The sequence below is a fragment of the Corvus kubaryi genome, unplaced genomic scaffold (assembly GCF_017639235.1).
Source record: "Corvus kubaryi isolate FWS band 111438036 unplaced genomic scaffold, C.kubaryi_AGA036_p1.0 split1-37296, whole genome shotgun sequence".
Taxonomy (NCBI): domain Eukaryota; kingdom Metazoa; phylum Chordata; class Aves; order Passeriformes; family Corvidae; genus Corvus; species Corvus kubaryi.
The window spans coordinates 12,946,528-12,967,049 of record NW_024582075.1 but is presented as its reverse complement, the minus strand read 5'-3'; the positions used below and the strand labels follow the sequence as shown (position 1 = coordinate 12,967,049).

Here is a 20,522-nt window from a genome sequence, read left to right as displayed (position 1 = left end):
GCTTCAGATCCTCTGTATGCTCAGCTCCAAAAACCTAGAGGTCAGCCTCAAGACTCCCCTGGTGCTTTCTGCCAGAGGTTCCAGGTAGGTCCACTCTCTCCAGCCGCAATAAAAAGCACAAGTTTTACATCTCGCCCAAGGGCTACAGTGTGAACTATCTCCTACTTGATTCGTTCAAAGGCTTGTTGCAGCTCAGGGCCCTATTTGAAATCATTCTTCTTCCAGGTCACTTGATATATAGGGCTTAAAATCAGACTGCAATTTGGAATGTGCATTCTCCAAAATCCCACAACACCTAAAAATGCTTGTGTTTTCTTCTTGTTAGTTGGTGGGGACATCACTGTTATCTTATTCATAACATCCATTGGGATCTGACAGTGTCCATCTTGACATCTGATTCCTAAAAGCTGGATTTCCTGTGTAGGTCCCTTTAGCTTACTCTTGTTTTATGGCAAAACCAGCTTTGGATTATTTGCTTTCTTTTCTCAAAAACCTCTTCTGCTGTATTTCCTCATGAAATGGTATTAATACATTGCAAGTGTTCCAGAGCTTCACCTTGTTCCAGCACAGTCTTGATCAGTCCGTGGCAGATGATACGGCTGTGTTTCCTTCCCACGACCAGTCGATTCCAGGTACTACTAGACACAGGTGCAAATAAAAGCAAACTGTGGCCTACACTCTGCTGCCAAAGGGATTGAGAAAAACACAATAGTGTCAATTGTGGCACCACTTGGCTGCCTTTGATTCCGGCTGTTATTGAAGTTCCAGCATGTCCAGTACAGCAGGACTCAGAGGTGATGTGACTTCATTCAGGCCACAACAGTTTACTGTCAGCCTTCATTCTCCATAGGACTTTCACACTGGCCAAATGGGGCTGTTAAAGCATAAGCAGGTCCTTCTGATCACTCATCAGCTCTCTAGGTGACAAATTAGCATATAAATGGGAATTAGAGAGTCTATGTTGGTGAAATACTGCTTCTGGTGCACTGTTGTGGTAGCAATTGGCACCTGCTGTTCTTCAACCCCAGAACAAAATGGACATCTGAAATATCCTCCATCTCCAGGACAGGTATGCTGGAAGCCCACTAACAGCCTTTCGAATCCTTGAGATATTCCCTCTCCTGAGATAGTCTATGCCAAGGATGCACAAAGCCTCTGGTCCCGTCAAGACAGGGTACTTCTGCCACTCATTCTGATCAGGTTAATCTCAGCCTCCAATACAGTCAGCTGTTTGGATCTCCCTGTCACTCCAGAAATCCAAATGGATTCCATCCCCACATAGCTTGATGACATTAGGGTACACTGTGCACCAGTGTCTCCTAAAGCCTTGTACTCCTGTGGGGCTGCTGTGCCAGGCCATCAAATCCACACAGTCCAATAAACCTGGTTGTTCCTCTCCTCCCCCCACATGGAGGCAGGGCCCTTCTAATACTGGTCACAAGGTTCTCCACTAATATCTTGCAAAAATGGAACTTCTCTCCATCTGTTACAATCTGATTTAAACCCAGAAGAGTAAAAAAACCTAAGTCTCTGCGTATAAAATGGAAAGAACTTTCAAGGTTCGAAATATACCCAAAAAACATGATTAAAACCAAACAAGGTTAGATGTTGGTGCCAAAAAATTGATATATCTTATTTAGTAGTAAGGGAGGCAAAGAGAAAGAAAGAGAGAAGAAAGAAAAAAAGAAATAGAAAAACGAGTTGTGCGTGGGTGATGGGGGGACAGAAAGAGAGTGACAGAGGTTAGGCAGAAGAATAACACCCTTCTGCGAGTCCCAAGGACGTCTCGTTGATCCCCTCCATCTGGTCTTGGTGGTGACGGTCCCTTGCTGCTGTGCCATGACATGCCGGAAAGTATAGAATCCCGTGGATTAATATACGTTTGGGCCAGGTGGGAACACCCATGTGCCTCCCTTGCAGGGGGGGCCAGTTTGACACCTGCAAGACTCTGGATCTATTGCATCATGCTGCAGCGCTCTGGCGCAGTGTCTGGGGACCCCTTGGGAGGGCCTTTTATGGGTCATGTCACCCCCTCTGTCCTTCATGTGGGTGCAGCTTCTCCCCAGGTGAAGGGGCCCCTCAGCTGGGCTGGTCTGCACAGCAGAGGATGGGAGTTCACTGCCTCTCACCTGAGGCTCTCCATCACAGCCAAAGCCTCTTTTCCCCCCCACCCTTTGAGGTGAGGGTCTGTTTGAACCTGGCAGATGATAGCCCTGGGGCTGTTGTCTCCACTCCGAAGGTGTTAAGCATTTCTCTGTGAACATATTCCTCTTCCCCAGCTCTGAGCTGTTACTTCATCTGATCTTCATCAGCGAGCAGTGTAGGGCCTCGTTCAGGGTATGGTGGTCTTCTCTGCAGCTTTTGCAATACAGTTTTGCTATAATAGGCAGAAGTTCTTCATGAAAATGTTCAATTCATAAACGATAACATTTCAGTCTCTGACACCATAGAGTCAGTAGTACGATTGGACTTTTCATTCTGCCTGAAAAAGTGTTCATGGGAGACTGAAACAGCAACTTCCCTGGAAAAACTCCTAATTATGGTTGTTTTTCCCTGCAATTCCTGCACCCGTGCATCTAGTATCGATGTAGGTTATCCATCCCACTTCATTGTATCATCTTCGTGGTCCTGCAGGTAAAACCACAGGGTACCCAGTGGTGCGTATCTTCTATATCCTCTCTCTGGAGCAAGAGGGCACCTGCTGTCAGTTGGTGAAATACAGGCCCACGCAGATCAGGAGCAGGACGTAGTCCCTCTGAACTGCCGGAGCTCCTGAGTCAGTTTATCAGTTAGTGTCACTGGTCACCAATCTGGGGTCTATATTCAGTACTGCAGGCACCTTTGTGCTTTGGGAGTCACCTGCTAGGAACAATTAATAATCACATCTTTGTTCTTTTTTCCTCAGAGGAACAGCCTATGGGGGAGACACCTTCTCCACAGATGCAATGATGGAGGAAGGAATACTTTCTTCATACTCCCTGAGTTGCCAAATTCTATCACCGGCTGGTGGTGGTGCATCATCTTTCCAAATTACTGTTGTCAAGGGATTTCATGCACCCTTGCTGCACTCTGTAGAAATTTCTGCCACATGGGTAATTGACACAAGACGTGGTCTGGATCTGTGAGGACCTGAGCATCGTCCGCATCAAAATACATGATTTCTTGCACAGATAATTCCCTTAGGAATTGAGTAACACTCTCTACTGCAGTTCATCTGCCTAAGTTACAAGGAATATCATCTTTATAGGAATACCTTTCCCCTTCACACTTGATAAGAATCACCTCCAGAGACTAAAGACTCGTGTCTTTTTTCCCATTGCTTTGTCAATGTCCTTAGCAAGTGATCCCAGCCTGGCTTCCTTACCATCTCATTCCACACTGTTGGCTCCATTGTCCCACCAGCAGACCAGACAGGCAATAATACAGTCATGGATGATGGCTGGAATATTTTCATGTCTCCCAGAGCTCACTTACGGATAGGGATCACATCATGTCTCTTCTGGTTCCTGTTATGGCCTTGATAATGGCTCTGAAAAATCGCCCTTGTGATGGTCCTGCTTCATCATCTTCACCCTCCTTGTCCTCCTTGACTGTTTTGACAGGGTGACTTTCATGTACATTTCTTCTGCTTCTGTGCAGGAGCCACTGACACTGACCCATGTTCATTCTCTGCTTCACTGGTTTCAGTGGCAGTGCCTGTCAGTGGGAATAGAGCAGTCACAGTGTCTGTCAGGTGGCTGGAGCAGCTTCAGGGCCTGTTGTCATCTCATTCTCAGATTTAGAGACCTTCTTTTCCTCCTGCAGGTACTGAGCAGTGTTGAACATGGTGACAGAACACCTTTTTTCAACATTTTACTAGTTTTTCTGGATTCTGCACTTGTCCAGGGGTAAGGTGCACATACTCTGAAAGTTCCCACTGCCCTACATACTGGCCCATACAACCCCCCCCACACTCTGCCGTTCTGAATTATCCAGATTTCGGGCAGATCTCTACATAATGTTCTTAATTATTTGTCTGACCTTAAACAAGGCCTGAACCATATGCAACAACATGCTGGCTCCCAGCAAAAAAACCCAGGCTGGTTTGAAGGGTAGTCAAATGATGTCAAAAAGCTTTAAAATCTTGACCACTGTAACCAGCCTGGAAGGAAGGAAAAAAAGGAGGAGAAAAACATACAGGAAGCTGTCTCTCCCATAGGCTGTTCCTCTGAGGAACAAAAAACAAAGAGGTGATTATTAATTGCTCCAAGCAGGTGACTCCCAAAGCACAAAGGTACCTACAATACTGAATATAGACACAAGGTTGGTGACCAGTGGCACTATCATATGATATACGCTGATCCTATGAAATACGCCACAGAGAACACGTACTGCAAGTAAAGCACTGCTGGTATAATACAGACAAAATACCACAAGTATCAGAGCAAATAAATCCACATTGTAACCAGCAACTATTAAACCAATACAATGAATGTTTATAACAATCTTATTTTAACACATTCTGGTCAGATCTGTCCTGATCTCAACCCTTTGTCCCCCACACTGGACACCAAAGGAGACTGTTGTGGTTTAATCCTAGCCGGCAGCCAAGCCCCATGCAGCCACTCACTCACACACACCAGTGGGATCAGGGAGGGAATTGGAAGGGTGAAAGCTAGAAAATGTGTGGGTTGAGATAAAGACAGTTTAATAGGGAAAACAAAAGCTATACAGACAAGCAAAGCAAAACAAGGAATCAATTCACTGCTTCCTATGGGCAGGCAGGTGTTCAGCCATCTCCAGGAGAGCAGGGTGCAATCATGCATAACGGTGACATGGAAAGACAAACACCATCACTCTGAATGTCCTCCCTTCCCTCCTTCTTCCCCTCACTTTATATACTGAGCCTGATGTCATATGGTCTGGACTATCCCTTTAGTCAGTTGGGGTCACCTGAATCATAGAATCACACAAAATTAACTACGTTGGAGAAGACTTTTGAGATCACCAAGTTCAACCGACGACTGAACACCACTGGGTCAGCTACAACATGGCACTAAATGCTACATCCAATCTTTCCTTAAACACCTTCAGGGATGGTGGCTCCACCACCTTCCTGGAAAGCCCACTCTAACGGCCAGTCACTCTTTCTGTGAAGAAATTCTTCCTAATGTCCAACCTGGACCTTCCCTCATGCAGCTTAAGACTATGTCCTCTAGTCATGTCACTGGTTGCCGGCAAAAAGAGCCCAACCCCCACCTGGCTACGGCCTCCTTTCAGGCAGTTGTAGAAAGTGATAAGGTCACCCCTGGGCCACCTCTTCTCCAGGCTAAACACTCCCAGCTCCCTCAGCCACACCTCATAGCACTTGTGCTCCAGACCTCTCATCAACTCCATTGTCCTTCTCTTTACACACTCCAGCATCTCAACATCCTTCCTAAATTAGGGGGCCCAACACTGGACACAGCACCCAAGGTGCAGCCTGACCTGTGCTGGGTACAGGGGGACAATCCCTGTCCTGGTCCTGCTGGCCACACTGTTGCTGATCCAGGCCAGGATGCCACTGGCCTTCTTGGCCACCTGGGCACAGCTGGCCCATGTTCAGCTGCTGTCAGTCACTACCCCCAGGTGCATTTCTGCCTGGCCACTGTCCAGTCACTCTGTCCCAGCCTGTAGCACTGCCTGGGGCTGTTGTGGCCAAAGTGCCACTTGGCCTTGTTAAACCTCATATTGTTGGACTTGGTCCATGAATCCAGCCTGTGCGGGTCCCTCTGCAGAGCTTTCCTATGCTCTAGCAGATTGACACTTGCACCCAACTTGGCATCTGCTAATTTGCTGATGGTAGCCTTAATCTCCCCATCCAGATCATCAATAAAGATATGAAACAGGACTGGCCCCAGCACTGATCCCTGGGGGACCCACCAGTGACCAGCCACCAACCGGACGCAGCACCATTCACCGCTCTCTGGCCCAGCCATCCAGCCAGTTCTTAACCCAGCAAAGGGTGCTCCTGCCCAAGCCATGGGCTGCCAGCTTGTCCAGGAGAGTGCTATGGGAGATGGTGTCAAAGGCTTTGCTGAAGTCCAGGTAGACACAGTCTTCCCCTCATCCACCAGGTGGGTCATCTGGTTATAAAAGGAGATCAGGTTGGTCAGGCAGGACCTGCATCTCTGAAATCCATGCTGGCTGTCCCTGTTGTGTGCCACTCCAAGCTCCCATGCACTCCCAGCCTCCTCACCACTGCTGTAGTACAGAAAAGGCAGAAAAGGCCTTGGCTCTGTGTAAGCTCTGCTCAGCAGTTACAAAAACATCTCTGTATTATCGACCCTGTGTTCAGCACAAATCCAAAATACAGCCCCATACCAGCAACTGTGAAAAAAGTTAACTCTACCCCAGCCAAAACCAGCACAATCTCATTCACTTCAAAATGAAAAAAGGAACAGAAAAATGTGCTATACTGAACATTATACAAAGATAATAATGTCACATTACAAGCAGAATAAAATATTACTCTGTTACAGTCCAGACATTTTAGGGATACTTTTTCCGCAACATGTGACATTTTTTAAGTTTTCCTCTCACTACTATTTCAAATTTCTTTTATGAAAAAAAGAGGAAATGTTCTGAATTCCAGCAACAGTTTGTGTCTCTTGAGCTTGGTGCTGAACTACTCATGAAACTGTTCCAATTCAGAGGGGATATACTGTCCATAAGCAAGTTATTAGCAACTTTAAGAAGATTCTTCTAATAAACTACTTGGAACCACAAAAGAAAAAAAGCATAAGAATATGACCTGAAAACCCCCAGATACACTGGAATACTATTACAATGACAGTCCCCAGGATGTACACAGACAAGAACATTATTAATTTAAAATGTCAAAACAGTTTACAGCTTAAGCCACTTTCCTTTTTTCCACCCTCTACAGATTAATTTAAAAGGGAGCATAACTACTAGCCTAAAACAAATGAAAAGTCACTGTGTTAGTATTTCAAAGTTATTTAAACATGAGTAATGAGTTAGACAATGACGTCTATCTCTCCACAGCAGGCCTCAGTGTAAGAGTATTCCTGAAAAGCCAATACATAGCTAAAGTTAAACATTAACTTGGTACATGTTGCCTGTCTTTGTATTTGCAGAAGATTTAGTAAGTTTTTAACAATCACCCCAGGCGCAATGATTTACCAACTCTTCTCTTGGAAGGGGATTCAGGAGCTAGAAATGGGAGAACTGCAGAAAAAAAATTACCTGTAATCCACCACTGCCTTCCACATTTTATATTACATATTTAGGACTGAGTCCCACATCACTTTATTAGTATCAGCTGCACTGAAATGTTCAAGCAACACTTAACTACCATGAATAGGGATTGAAGCACTTAGTTTTTAAACTTCTAAAAGTAGAAGTTTTGTTGGCTTTTTTTACGACACAGCCAAAATAATCAGCCTTATCTGATAAACAACATTGCATTGCCAGCAAATTGGTTTTGTTCAGCTACTTTTTTTATCAGTGGAAGTCTCACTACAGTTACTGAAAATATTTGTAATTATTAGTGGGAATAAAGCAAAATTTCAAGTAATAAAGACCACAAAAATGTGAAACTAGCAATAACAATTTAATTTTAAGATAATCATATTAAGATGCAAATCTGACACAAACTAAAGGAATAAAAATAAGGTACTCTAAAAAATGCAGGGTATACAGAGAGAATGCTATTTTGAGTATAAGTATCAAGAAAACAAGATGCATTACAATTAAGAGAACATTTTCCCAGGACATAAATACCTCAGCAAACAAGTAACCCTTAACATTTACAGAAGCTTAAACAGAAGAAGAATCTTTTAGAGGCATTTGTTTCCATAAACTTAAATAAAAACCACCCTGTATGTGAACTACAGTACCAACAGGTAAAGCAGCAAGAAGCTACCATCTGCAGTACTCTTCTTGAGCAACATTTATGCAAGCATCTGCTAGAGTATTTACTGCCAAGCTAATGATGACAAAACAGTTTTTAAATGGATTGCTCTCAGTTGGTTCTTGTCTTCTGCAGGAAGATTGTTACGTCAAATAGTCATAATACATTGTCAAAATCTGATACTGTAACGATTCAGAATGTTTCTATACTTCCTGAAGTAGCTTGTTCCCTTTGTAGCAATGAATGGGTTCAAAAACACTCGATTTTGAACTGTTTACGTTCTACCATGTCAAAAAGAATAACTATCTTTTTGTCAGTTTTGAACAGCCACAACATGACTTCTTAATGGCAAATAACAGTTGATCCTCACTAGAATCAATTCCATGGTTCCATTTTCTTGGCTAGAAGGCTCTGGGTATTTTTGAACACTGCTCTACTTTAACTTCGCCAATCCGTTGAAAAGCCCAAGAACAGAGGTCATTTTAAAGCTTTTTAGCTGATAGGATCCCTCTTCCTCTCCCTCCATGTATCAAGGGGACTATGTGCAGACACACTGTGCTTCTTCCACACATGTGGCACTGAGCTATGTGCTGATGTGTACTGCCATGCCTGCTTAGCATAAAATAAACTCAAATCCAGCCCTTTGAGGGCTGGAACCCACTGTCTCTCTGGAAGACTTTCTCCCAGACAACATCAAATGCTGCACTAAAACTACACTACCAAAGGTCACAGTTTACAGGTCACAGAGATACCATTAAATCATCACTTCATGTTCATGTCTTGCATAGCTTTACATTGCCAAAATGCACTTGATGTCCTCTTGCCTGGTTTTACTATATATCAAAGATCCAAAACATTTGAAAAACTGTCACCACCACATAACTACTCTTTTTTTAGACTCAAATGACCCAGACACCTTTTATTACTATAGCAAAAGTCTATTCCTGGCATCCTTCTTTTTGCTGTGTGTTTTAATTTTAAACTACGCTTCATATTAGAAGTATGTCACTAGGACAAGGATACCATCATCTGTAATTCTGCAATATTTAAAAATCATGCTTTAAGAAAAAGGAAATTGTTAAGGAACAGGTTCTTTGTTGTTGTTTTCTGTCAGTCATCAGACATCCAAACACTGGAAGTCCTGTCATAGTCTACTGCTACTTCTGTCTCAGTGAACTGGAAAGAGTCATCCTTTACCACAGTAGAGACACTTCTTCTCTACCTAGCTCTGTAAAATACCAGTACAAACCCCGTATCTCTTATTTTCTTCAACTATTTAATCTTTCACCAACATGTGTCCATTCCTCTTGTGATTCAACATCTTGTCTCTATAAGGCGTCATATTCTTTCAATAAGCTTTAAGCAGAAAATGCAAATCCTCTCTGTGGGAAACAAGAAACATCCCTACCACGTTTGTCTAAGGAAACACCAGTGAACTACAGTTCTTAGGACCTATTTAATGTTCCTCCAAAGAGCAGGCAATCTCCTATGTCTGAAAAGTTTGCAGGATTGCTTATCTCCTCATGAACATTTTTCTAATGGTTTGTCCTTGAAATATCTATTATAAGGCTGCATTTGATGTTTTTATATGCAAAGCTAGCAATTGCAAAGATTTGAAATGTCTAACAGGAACTACTTTCACATTAAGACTAGCATACATTGATGTGTATTTATTACATCTGAGCAAACATACAGAAAATTCAGATATTACTTTTTCTATCTGGAAATATATATTCAAATAAATTTCTTCATATTTTGAAAGCATCGGACTCCTCACCACTAAGTTTGTAATTTGAAAAGAAAAATGTCTTTTGCATCTTATCCCTCTCATCCACCACTCATATACAACCCAGCAGTAATACTTCAGTTTTCTGCCTAGAGCTGTGCCAAAATTTAGTTTGGATCCTTTCTCAAGGGACAACATTATCTGCTATAACTTTTATCAGTTATTTGCACAGACATAAAGCTGCAACACAAGTCATCAGAAGGTGAGATACTTGTAGGAGTACTATTTACCTGCCACAGAGCAGTGGGTTGCACTCGTTCTCACGGCAAAAGCCCACCAAGAGCATCACGACATGAAGCAAAATAACTTGTTGCAAAATACTACTGAGATATTCTGTTAGGTCTACATTTTTCATTCTATATCGTTTAGTGAAGGATGGCTGAAGGTAATACAATTCACTGACACATACAGGAAATGTTCAAAAAAGCAAAAGGAAATAGCTTTTTAGTTCTGCTGGATTTTCTTATACAAAGGACTAGTCTTAAATCTCACAAGTGAGAGACTTCTGTATGATTTGGTTTTAAAGAAATACAAACGGAAGTGCACGATCTTCAGGAACACTTTCCGCATCAAGTCTGAAACTAAGGAATTCTCATGAACGTGTATTATTCTGAGGGACTACTGACATGCAAGAAACTGCACACACACCTCAATCCCACAGTAGGCTAGAGCTGGCACATATCTTTCAGTATCTTCCTGGACAGGTACAGAACTCAGCCTCTGCAGGGCCATCAGGCAAGCCTCATGAAACTGATATTTTATTCTTTTGCCTATGGGCATGCTAGGCACACCTCTCACCCGGAGAGTAATTCAGAAATGCAGAATCAAATGGAGTAACCCGTCTCACAGTTGGACATTTCTTGCTGCTAACATATTAAAGCATATTAAACCCTTGACATTAAAGGGATCACAGTATTTTGAAATGGCCCATCACATCCAGTTTATGAACCAAAAAGGATTTTTAAATCTTTTTTGTTAGTTTAAAGTAATACTGGCAAGATACAAGATCACGTGATCGGTATTTTTTCTAATGCAAACAGAAAAATTGTTGCAAACTCTTCTACCATTTTACCTAAAACCCAGTCTTCAACACCACTTATAACTACACAACAGAAGAATGGCTAAAAGCCATAAGAAAAATGCTGTAAGCCATACAGCTAGGAATTTGGAATTTTTTGCAATTTATATAAATCATTTCCTATCCTAGGCTATTACTATTATTACAGAAAGTCTGAAAACTTCAGCCATCTGGTCAGTACAGCAAATGGTAACTTATTTTACCCATGTATTAAATCCACTAGTCATACCTCCATAGCAAATTCTACATTCATTATGCACACATCCCTTTTTATGAGAAGCACGAATTTTAGGTAAATAAAATATTTATGGTAAGCACTGAAAAAAAATTTCTTGCCAATGCAAGGCAGACTTTATTCCTCTGAAGGCTCACTGTCTTCACTGTTTCAAAACTTCACGAATGGACGAGATAGTCTGTATGCTAAATATTCATTTAAAAACCCAACTGGCAGCCAAACTATGCAGTGCTGTGCTAGACAAATTTGCAGAAATTTGCAGAAATTACTTCCTGAAGTAGATTGTAGGTAGGTAGTAGATAGTATGCAGAAATTACTTTAAAATTATAAAATTTAAAATTAAATTAAATTATCATTTTAAAATTTATACTAAAATGCATTCAACATCAGCCAGCTTTTCAAAATAAATAAATAAAAATAATCAAAAAAACCCACCAGAAAACACACAACTGATGAACATCCTTTAAATGGTTATTTAGTTTAAAATACATTAGGTTACATAGTCCAGTGTTCGGGTAAAACCATCAGGGTAACACACTTATTTTTCACTTATTCCTCCCTTAGGACTTCCTCACACTGTATTTTAAATCTTATTCTATAGCAGAGAGACAAAGAGCACTGTTTCTACTCAAGCCCTTCCTGAGTACTAGCTTTCATTTGAATTTTCAGAGACATCTACCAACCCACAGAGCTGGTAACAGCAGCACATGATGCAAACACCATGGTAGAAAGCAATGCAGATCCGTGTGGCTGCATCTTCCTCCTAACACTACCTGACTATGAGACTGCAGCATTTAGCTGGCTATTTGTAAATCTGTATCAGTGAATTTCTGGATCACTGCTGCAATACCAAGGGATCTGCCTATACGATCCTTTGAATGATCAAGCCAACTTACCACTAGGGCATTTTCCTTTCCTTTAATGGTACTGGGGTTTTTGTTTCAATTTTTGGGGGGTTTTGTTTATTGTTGGGTTTGGTTTGTTGCTTGAGATTTTTAAAATTAAATTATTTCTCCTCCCTCAACTTACAGCTGTGGCAGAAAAGATTATGCAGAGCAAAAAGAAACAGTAGCTGATATTACACATTTGTATACATAAAGAGAAAGCACTGAAAACAGTTTTTCAAAAGGAACAGCTGCGGAAAAGGAGTTGGAGCTCTCAGAAAAACAGAGGCAGTGAGAAGGGAAGAGATAACTGAGGGAGGAAAAAAAGAGGTAGTTGCTCCTATTGAAAACCAACTATTATTAAAATAACATGCATAAAAATGAGCTGAGAATGGCTTTACATTTTTTATCCATACCTTAGCATTGTCAAAAAAAGGTCAAACTGATAGCTTTTCATAGACTACTGGAATTTCACTAAGAGAGGATTTTAATTGATCCATTATTACACATTAACAGGTATAATGTTACATTATAGGCAAGGACAAGCATAGCAGATAAAGCTCTGTCTTACAGATCAGAAGCTGGGGGAAGGGGAAAACTGCTAGTATTTTAGGAAAAGTGTTTGCCCCCTCTTTCTTTTCATAGCTGGAAGTTTCAGTTTTAGCTCTTCTAAACTAAACAGATTTACCTACAGATGACAATGTTCTATTTTAGGAGTTATTACTACTCACAGCAGTAGAAATATTAGTAATGATGTCTTACAAATGAAATGCATTAAAAGACCATCAAACAAACAAAAATTTTTTATACAAACAAAAATTCCTGCTTAGAAGTCTCATCTGATCTTGAAATTTAGATGTCAGATCACCATGTGTCAGGAGACCAATAATGTTTACTTACTTTACATTCTTCATGTAAGTTTTGTTTGCGATCTCCGATTTATGACGGCATGTATTGGATTGCCTCCTAGTCAGAAAGCAGCCCAGCATCCCCAGTGCTGCCTCATGGCAATCTAACATTTGACTACAAGAAAGTGATCAAGAGATTTAGCTTCCAAATATTTCAGTGACTGAGGGAAATAAGGGAACGAGATAAGGGAACTTTCCTAGTGGGCTGTCTTATTTAAAACATGGATTTTGCTTATCTACATATCTATTATCAATGCAGCACCTGAACAATCACAAGAAAATACTGATGGAGTATGCCCACATACTACTCTACAGATGCAACAAAACAACAGATTAAGCACAAGGGAAGAAAATCTAGGCAAAGGTGACCATCTGCTTGAATCTCAGGTGCCACAGAAAATAGCGTCAAGATGAAGCTCATCTTGCTGGCTCACCATCAACCGACCATTGCCAACAGAGTCTACTCCTCTGAAAACAACACAGGCTACATTTCCAGCCACTTTACTGTCTTACTTGTATTTAAACACCAGCCCCCCCCCGCCTTCCCCCCCCCAAAAAAAACCAAACCCACAAGCATGGCCAAATGTTTCAGTTTTTGACTGATCATTATTCAGATTCAGTAAGCCAATAATCAATTTATTTCCAGTCAGGTATTTTTATGATTTGAGAAACATCAGTAGCTTAATCTGACACCAAGTTCTTAAATTCAACAGCAAATTGCACTGCACGTGGACAGAAAGGGAGACCCAAATTTCCCATACGGACTCAACCATATTGTGAAAGCAAGCCATGCCAACTACTTAGGTTACTATTCACCCACCTGAATAGGCATACACAGTTCATCTGATCACTAAAATGATTACAGAATAATCCTATTTAAGCATATCAAGCCACTCCAGCATGAATTTGACACAGCAAAATATATGTAAGCCTAAAAACTGTCAGCAAAACAGTCAGATCCCAGGCATCTAAAACTGACCACAGTCTGACTGAAGAGGCAGAAAAATCAAGTGTCAGTATTGGTTTGCAGGTAGAAGAAAAAACTAATTTACACTATCCTGTTCAACACTGATGGGAATACACAGCAGTATAAAAGGTTATCAGATTTAATCAACAGAACTCAGTGGTTAGACAGCATTTTTAAAAGTAAGTTTGAACACGAGATCTTTGCAGGTAAACTGAGAATTTACTATGTTTGAATACTCCTTATCAGACTAATAGTTTGTGTTAAATAATCCAGCTGAGGTCAATGCATGCAATATGGTCTACAAAAATGTATCAAAAAGGATAGATAGCAATACTGCCAAAGCTTAATTTACACGATGTTGATACAGACAAATAGATTTCCACCAAAAAAAAAAAAAAATTTTGATCTGTTCAACAGTTCTGCTAGAAAGTAGGTCTAAGTAAGGCATGCTGACAAGAAAATAGGTTGAGAAAGAACCTCCCTGAAGAGCTAGCATATATAAATAATAATGACAGCTTACTGGCAGTTCTACATGAAATGAATAAAAAATTCACTTATCTTGCTATGGAAAAAAAAGAAAAAATAAATCATGCTGCAAGTAGGACACCAGATCAGGCCAGATGTTTATGGGACTAACACTGCGTCACACAAATACTGGACCAGATCCAAAGAGACAATTACGACAATGATCCTAGCAAGACACTTTTCCTAAACTTCAAACCAATTTACTTGAATTTATTACGCAGTGAACTTAGAGCCCATGCTGGAGGTATTCTGATATAACTAACGTCTCTAAAAGCACACTGCATTATACTTAACATTTAATACTTTGAAAGCACAGCACTGCATCCCATGAAATAAATTATTTATGTTTAAGTAAAAAATTATATAACCTCAAATGGTTAAATCAGCACAGCTACCAGGAGCAGAAGACATAGTCTATAAATGGAGAAAGTAACTGTAAGTCTGATACTGTCCTTAAATTACCACATTTTAAAGAATGGCATCCCAAAATACACACCTTGCGGTGTTCTACAACCTACAGTATCTGAGCTGATTAAGCACTGACATCAGCAGTGAAGCTTCTGCTCTCTAAAAGCATTGTTCACCACTGCAAAGTGCAGTGGAGAAACAATTATTTCATAATCCCCATTGTGAGTATATCGTTTTTCCTTTGTCTTCAAGGAAATATATATTAAAAAAACAATGCTGTAGTTTGACATACCTGCCAAAGCAAATTTTCACAGACAAAATCTCATTAATCTTACTACCACATTCATGATTTCAAGGACTATTAGGCAGAGAAAATATACTTACAGGATTAATTCAGTCAACTTCAGGTAAGTAAATATAGTCCTTGTGTAAAAATAAGTGCTGCTTCTTTCACTCTATCTTTTTCCACTGTGCGCACACACAAACAAACAAAAAAAAAAAGCAGAAAGACAAAGAAAAACATCAAGAGAAAACTGATTCTGTTTTATGTCTCAATATCCATGAGTTTTCATTAATGAGTTATCAAGCAAAAAGACTAAAAGTTTCCATGCCAGCAGCTGGAAACACAGGCACTCTCCATAGCCGAATTCAAAAGAAATGTCAGTGAGAGTGGCAGCAGCTACAGTCAATGCTGGAAGCTGATGCCTCTGCAGGAAGAGGATGCTGGGAGAGTCTCCCAATCTGTGCTGCAGCCTAATTCTAATCCATCACTCCTAACTGCAAGGGGAAAATGGAGACGAGAGGAACACAAAGTAATTTATATTTAAAGACAAAAAAGGAGTCACCTTAGCATTTCCTGAATATAAAAAAAAAAGAAGCCACCACTAAAGTCAGACAGAAAAGTATGCTAATGAAACTGCAGTAAAGTATATTAAAGCAACTGCAGAAAAACTAGATCAAATACATGGGAGTTGATAGCAAGGAACACTGAAGAAAAGTAACTAGCTCATGACTGATTTTATTTGACAGTACTCAAACTTATTATCACCTTTTTTTTAATTAACTCTTCGACCTTTTTTTTCCCCAGAAATCCAAATTTTTAGTTTGAGTTCCACAACCAAAACGAATCACTAGCACAGAGAGCTGTTCATAAACAATTCTCTTCCTGAATATCAGCTGCAATAGAAGAAAGCAGGAGTCAAAAGCCAAACAGCTACAACATAGATAGTTTCATCCCCTTGGTCTAATCTCTCTAGATGAGATATGATGAAAGCTCAGTACAGGGGAGCTAAGCAGCAGAAAATTAAACTATGTCCTCCACTATTACCTTCAAAAAGTACTCTTTAAAGCTATACCAACTGAACTAATAGTACCTATTTCTGGCTATGTTTACTGTTACAGACTGAGATTTACTCCCAAAAATGTCTCAAACAAATTTTTAAAGCAAAATGCAGGAAACCACAGCTGTGCATTTACTTATTTCAGGTGCATGCTAAGAAGTATCAGCAGTAAGACTTCAAACCAATTTATTTAAACAACTTACTTTTGTTAAAATGCTCTTGTAACATACTGGGAAATAATTGCACAGTATTTCCTAAAACACCTGAGGAAACCAAGAGCTATGATCAGATAAAAAAAAGGTTTTGTAAACCTTGTAAACCTTTCGAAGAGATGATATTGACAGCTGTAATTTACGGACAACAGCACCTTTAAAATCAGGATATTCTAACTTTTCCATAAAACTTGACCCAGTAGTGTTAAAGACCAAGGAGTTCAGAGATATATGTCCAAGTTCTCCACCACGTCATTTGAAGCAGTGCTCATACGTATTGTCAGTTAATATACTAACAATATTAGGGGCAGGGAAAGTCAAAGTGCCAGGATTTCTGAGACCTTGCCTATACATGAAGGGTAGACAAGTTTCAGTCAAGGTTGCCCAGTCACATAGAAGTCAACTCAATTTCCCAAAAAACATAGAGTGTTCTGTGTTAACATAGCATCAGTTCCAGAAAGTCCACACTTGACGGACTATTTTCCAGAAAAAGCTGAGTGAGTCAGAAGCACATTTCCACAAAGCTGACCAAAGCATGCTTTTTGTCTGCAAATATTAACCCACGCTCAAAATTTTTTCCCTGGATTGTCTTATAGGAAAATAAACTAGTAGACATTCACTACACCTTCCACTCAGACTGATTCCCAAAATGCTCTGCGATGGCTTTTAATCATCACAGATGGGGAAGGGAACGGATGGACATGACACAACCAAACCAAACTACCAAAACAACACTATTAAAAATCAGGATTTTTTTTTTTTGATGGCTTAAAGTAAAGGAACAGGCAAATCTGGGTTTCAATCTGTTTTCCTTAAAAACTTCTCAACATCTGACCAAGTCACAGCCAGCAATTTATTCTTTTTCTTAATCGATGAGTTGAGTTCCGTTTTCTTACCTAAATCACTTATGTCTTAATGGTTGTACCACCAATCCAAAAGTCTACAACACTTTCCAAGTCTCAGAAGTTATTCAGAGAAGGCAATTCTTGAGCTGCAGGACTACAAATAGTGTTAAGCAGTCTTTATTAAAGCACAGAAGAAATATTACTTTCCTGAAATACGTTTAAAGAAAGAACATACAGATGTGATCATGCATTCCAGCATAATATCAAGATTACAGTATGATAATTATATAAATTCCAGAAGTCTCCAGAAAGCCTCACCCCAAAAATATTATGTGAGTTTAACGCCATGTTGTTAATTAATTTGTAATGAAAGAACAAGCCACAGAGCAGCAAACAAGTATTTAGGCTCAATAAGACAGATTTCTTCTGGTAAACATGGGATAACAGAAAAACAGGCTGTGGTATCTTTCTGTTCAGCAAAGGCTTGCAAGAGAATGACAGGGTGTGGAAAACATGCAGAGTTTTGGGCAGTTCTGTGTACAATGTCCCTGAAATTATTTGTTTGGCTTTGGGTTTTTGTCTATCTCCTCTCCTCGCTTTCTAAGGCGCTATGAACACAAGTGGAATTGCACATTTCAAAGTGAACTGAAGATACCAATAAAAACAATAGCACAATGTGGCCTTAAGTCTTCTACTCAAATACAAACACAGAGAAATCTTACAGCACAGGCAAAAGGTGTAGTTGCAATAAATATGTATTAGGAATGACATAATTACTGCCCAACCAAAACCTTTCAAGGTTTAAAAATTTATAACCTTAGAAGTGTTTGGAGTGGGGAAAGATTAGAGAGAGAAGCCTGCTGTATCACTAAGGCTGTTCCAAATCTTGAAACTGACAATATAAAGCAGCTACTGTGTCATATTTTTATATTTATGCACCTATGAAAATATTATCTGCTAGAGACAAAAACTGCCTTTACTGGAAATTTTTTCCACTGACCTTGTGGGTCAAACATAAGAAATTAAAATTTGGTCATTAAAATTGTCACTGCTGCTTCTCACCATCTCAAAACAATGTCAGAATGTGAATTTAAATTTATAAAGACAGGAACAGCTCCTAAAAGTTGTTGGCTCCCTGAATTAAAATTTGAATTTAGAGCCATTTCCTGAACTGTTCAATTTCATTCACTGACAAAACACTCACATGTTCAGGTATAACTGAAATCTTAACTACACTTCTGAGATTACAAGGATAACCTGATCTAACTTCCTTAAACACTTCTGGCCCTTAATCTATCACCCCAGTAATACCACACAGAGCTGCTTTGGTAGGATCAAGGATTAACAGTATACAGCTTTGGGGAGGCAAAGAAAATGCAAAAGAGAATCGATGAAGTATGCCTCCTTTTGCTGAAATTGATAAGACAAAAAAATCCATTTATTTGGATAAGACAAAAGGAGTTCCATTCTTGACCAAAAATTATCTGTCTGCTTTGCTTACAGAATGCAAGCTCCCACTTTTTCAATACTTCATGTTTTAAACGTGTTTAAATGAGATCTCACTATCTTTCCACTGATGCCATAAACTCACGGTCTGGTGTCTGAAATTTCTGTACAAATAGCACAACATGAAGACTTCCTCTCCATATGAACTGCTTGCAGCAGTCAGACAGACTTTGTTTCTTCCCAAAGACAACTACAAAGCATCGTCTACAAACATAACCACACAGCTACCATAATACAGTTGCTCTAAATGCTGCTACTCATTTGTATAAGCCTCTGATATTGTGGTAGTAAATAAAGGCACTATCTTTGCCTTTACCTCACAGAGAAAGGCTGCACAGCAATCTAAGGAAGATTGCATGGACAAACATAACAACTTGATGGCTACTTATTCCTTTCATGTACAGATGACATTTTAAGGAATAGTAAGTAAAATGAGATGGGCAGAAGTGCCAACAGAATTAATATCTCATACATGTTCTAAACAATTGAGAACTTCAGAGGATAAAATACATACAGAAATCAAAATAGCAGTGGCAAGGTCAGTACATGCTAAGCATAATACAGTGATGGTTAAACACTTTTGAGAACTCAAACCACTTTCAATCTAGTTGTAAAGCCAAAGACTAGACAACTTAGAAAATTACACTCTGGCAACAGGAAACATTAATATCTGCATTCTACAAAGAGATTTTCAGAATAACTTCAGGAAAAATCAGGTAACAGAAATATATTGAAAAAAATTCATAGAAGTAGAGAATTATCTTGTTCAGTAAGAATAAAATTAAAGTTGCAGTTTTTCCACAGTAAAGTTTAGGTCTTGATGAGGCATTTTTAGCAATAATTAAATAAAAGAATAAACCACACACAAATCTGTTCCACCCATGTATGTTTTTGAACCTGTAGATGCTTGGCAGGCATTAGGTAACGTTGTGAAACATATCCACCCAGGCCAAAACTTGGAAGCAGACACTCTAGTGGAAAAACGGTAAAAAGAAGCCAACCACGACAAAACTTCTTGGCAGAGGCTTCGATTTCCACAACAGAAATCACAGTTTGTCTCCAGTTACTCAGTTCCTTTTACAACAGAATATGCCAATCAAACTAGTTCTGAGTTAACGCAAACAGGAATTTACTTCAACATTTATTCCACCTATTCTCTTTGGAAGGTTGAAGATGCTGTATCAAGTGTTATTATCAAACCAGTACTTTGAAAACTCAGTTACTTCCGTTGGCAGAGAAGATATTAAATGCTAGTGCTTGTTTTAAGTAAAATGGCAGAGTGACCTACTGTAATAGCCCTTCTTCAGCTTTAGCACCAGTGAACAAAATTTACAGTAAACAACTCTTTTTAAAGGTTCCTTCATGTTTCTACAAAGCAAGTATTTTGTGATCATTGCGTGTTTTGGATTGCTGTTTATATCTACAGTAGCTACCATGAGTAGAAGATGACCGAGGAGTCTAGACAGAGAATCTAATACATTTAAACCTCTGGAGCAAAGACTGATTTCCTCCCGGGCCTGTCCTCAGATATGACAGCCAGCACATGACATCTAGGAAAGGATTTTACCATATTAAGATAACTCTTTGCCCTTTCGACATCTAACCTGCACAATATATTTAAAGAATATAAGTAAGCAATATAAGTAAGCAATATATTTAAAGAATAAAGCCAGTTAAATTCAAGTTGGATTAGCAAAACCATTCGCTGGCATCTACTGGTGCATACTCTATACATATTTCACACTAAGGATTGCACAGTGTCGCGGGTTCGGTTTGTAACCGGGCGGAAACACCAATTTAGTGTAGTGGTTTGGTCCAAAATACTCATTACTGTTTATCTGCTGTGAGATAAGAATTAGGAGAAATGCAAAACAGGCACCAAACTTGAAAGAATATAAAGAAGTTTATTAACAGACCTAAAAGAAGAAAAAAAA

General features: G+C 39.6%; 1 protein-coding gene across 4 annotated transcripts in view; it reads right to left on the bottom strand.

The window, feature by feature from the left end:
* TTC39B (tetratricopeptide repeat domain 39B) overlaps positions 1–20,522 on the bottom strand; it is a 76,816-nt gene that overhangs the window by 29,451 nt on the left and 26,843 nt on the right. Inside the window, exon 1 of one of the 4 annotated variants that reach the window (XM_042012684.1) lies at positions 15,070–15,345. The exons of the other annotated variants lie outside the window; for them this stretch is intronic. The gene's annotated coding sequence lies outside the window, so the exon portion shown is untranslated. Of the gene's footprint in view, positions 1–15,069; positions 15,346–20,522 lie in introns of those variants that run through there. 4 annotated transcript variants of the gene reach the window in all.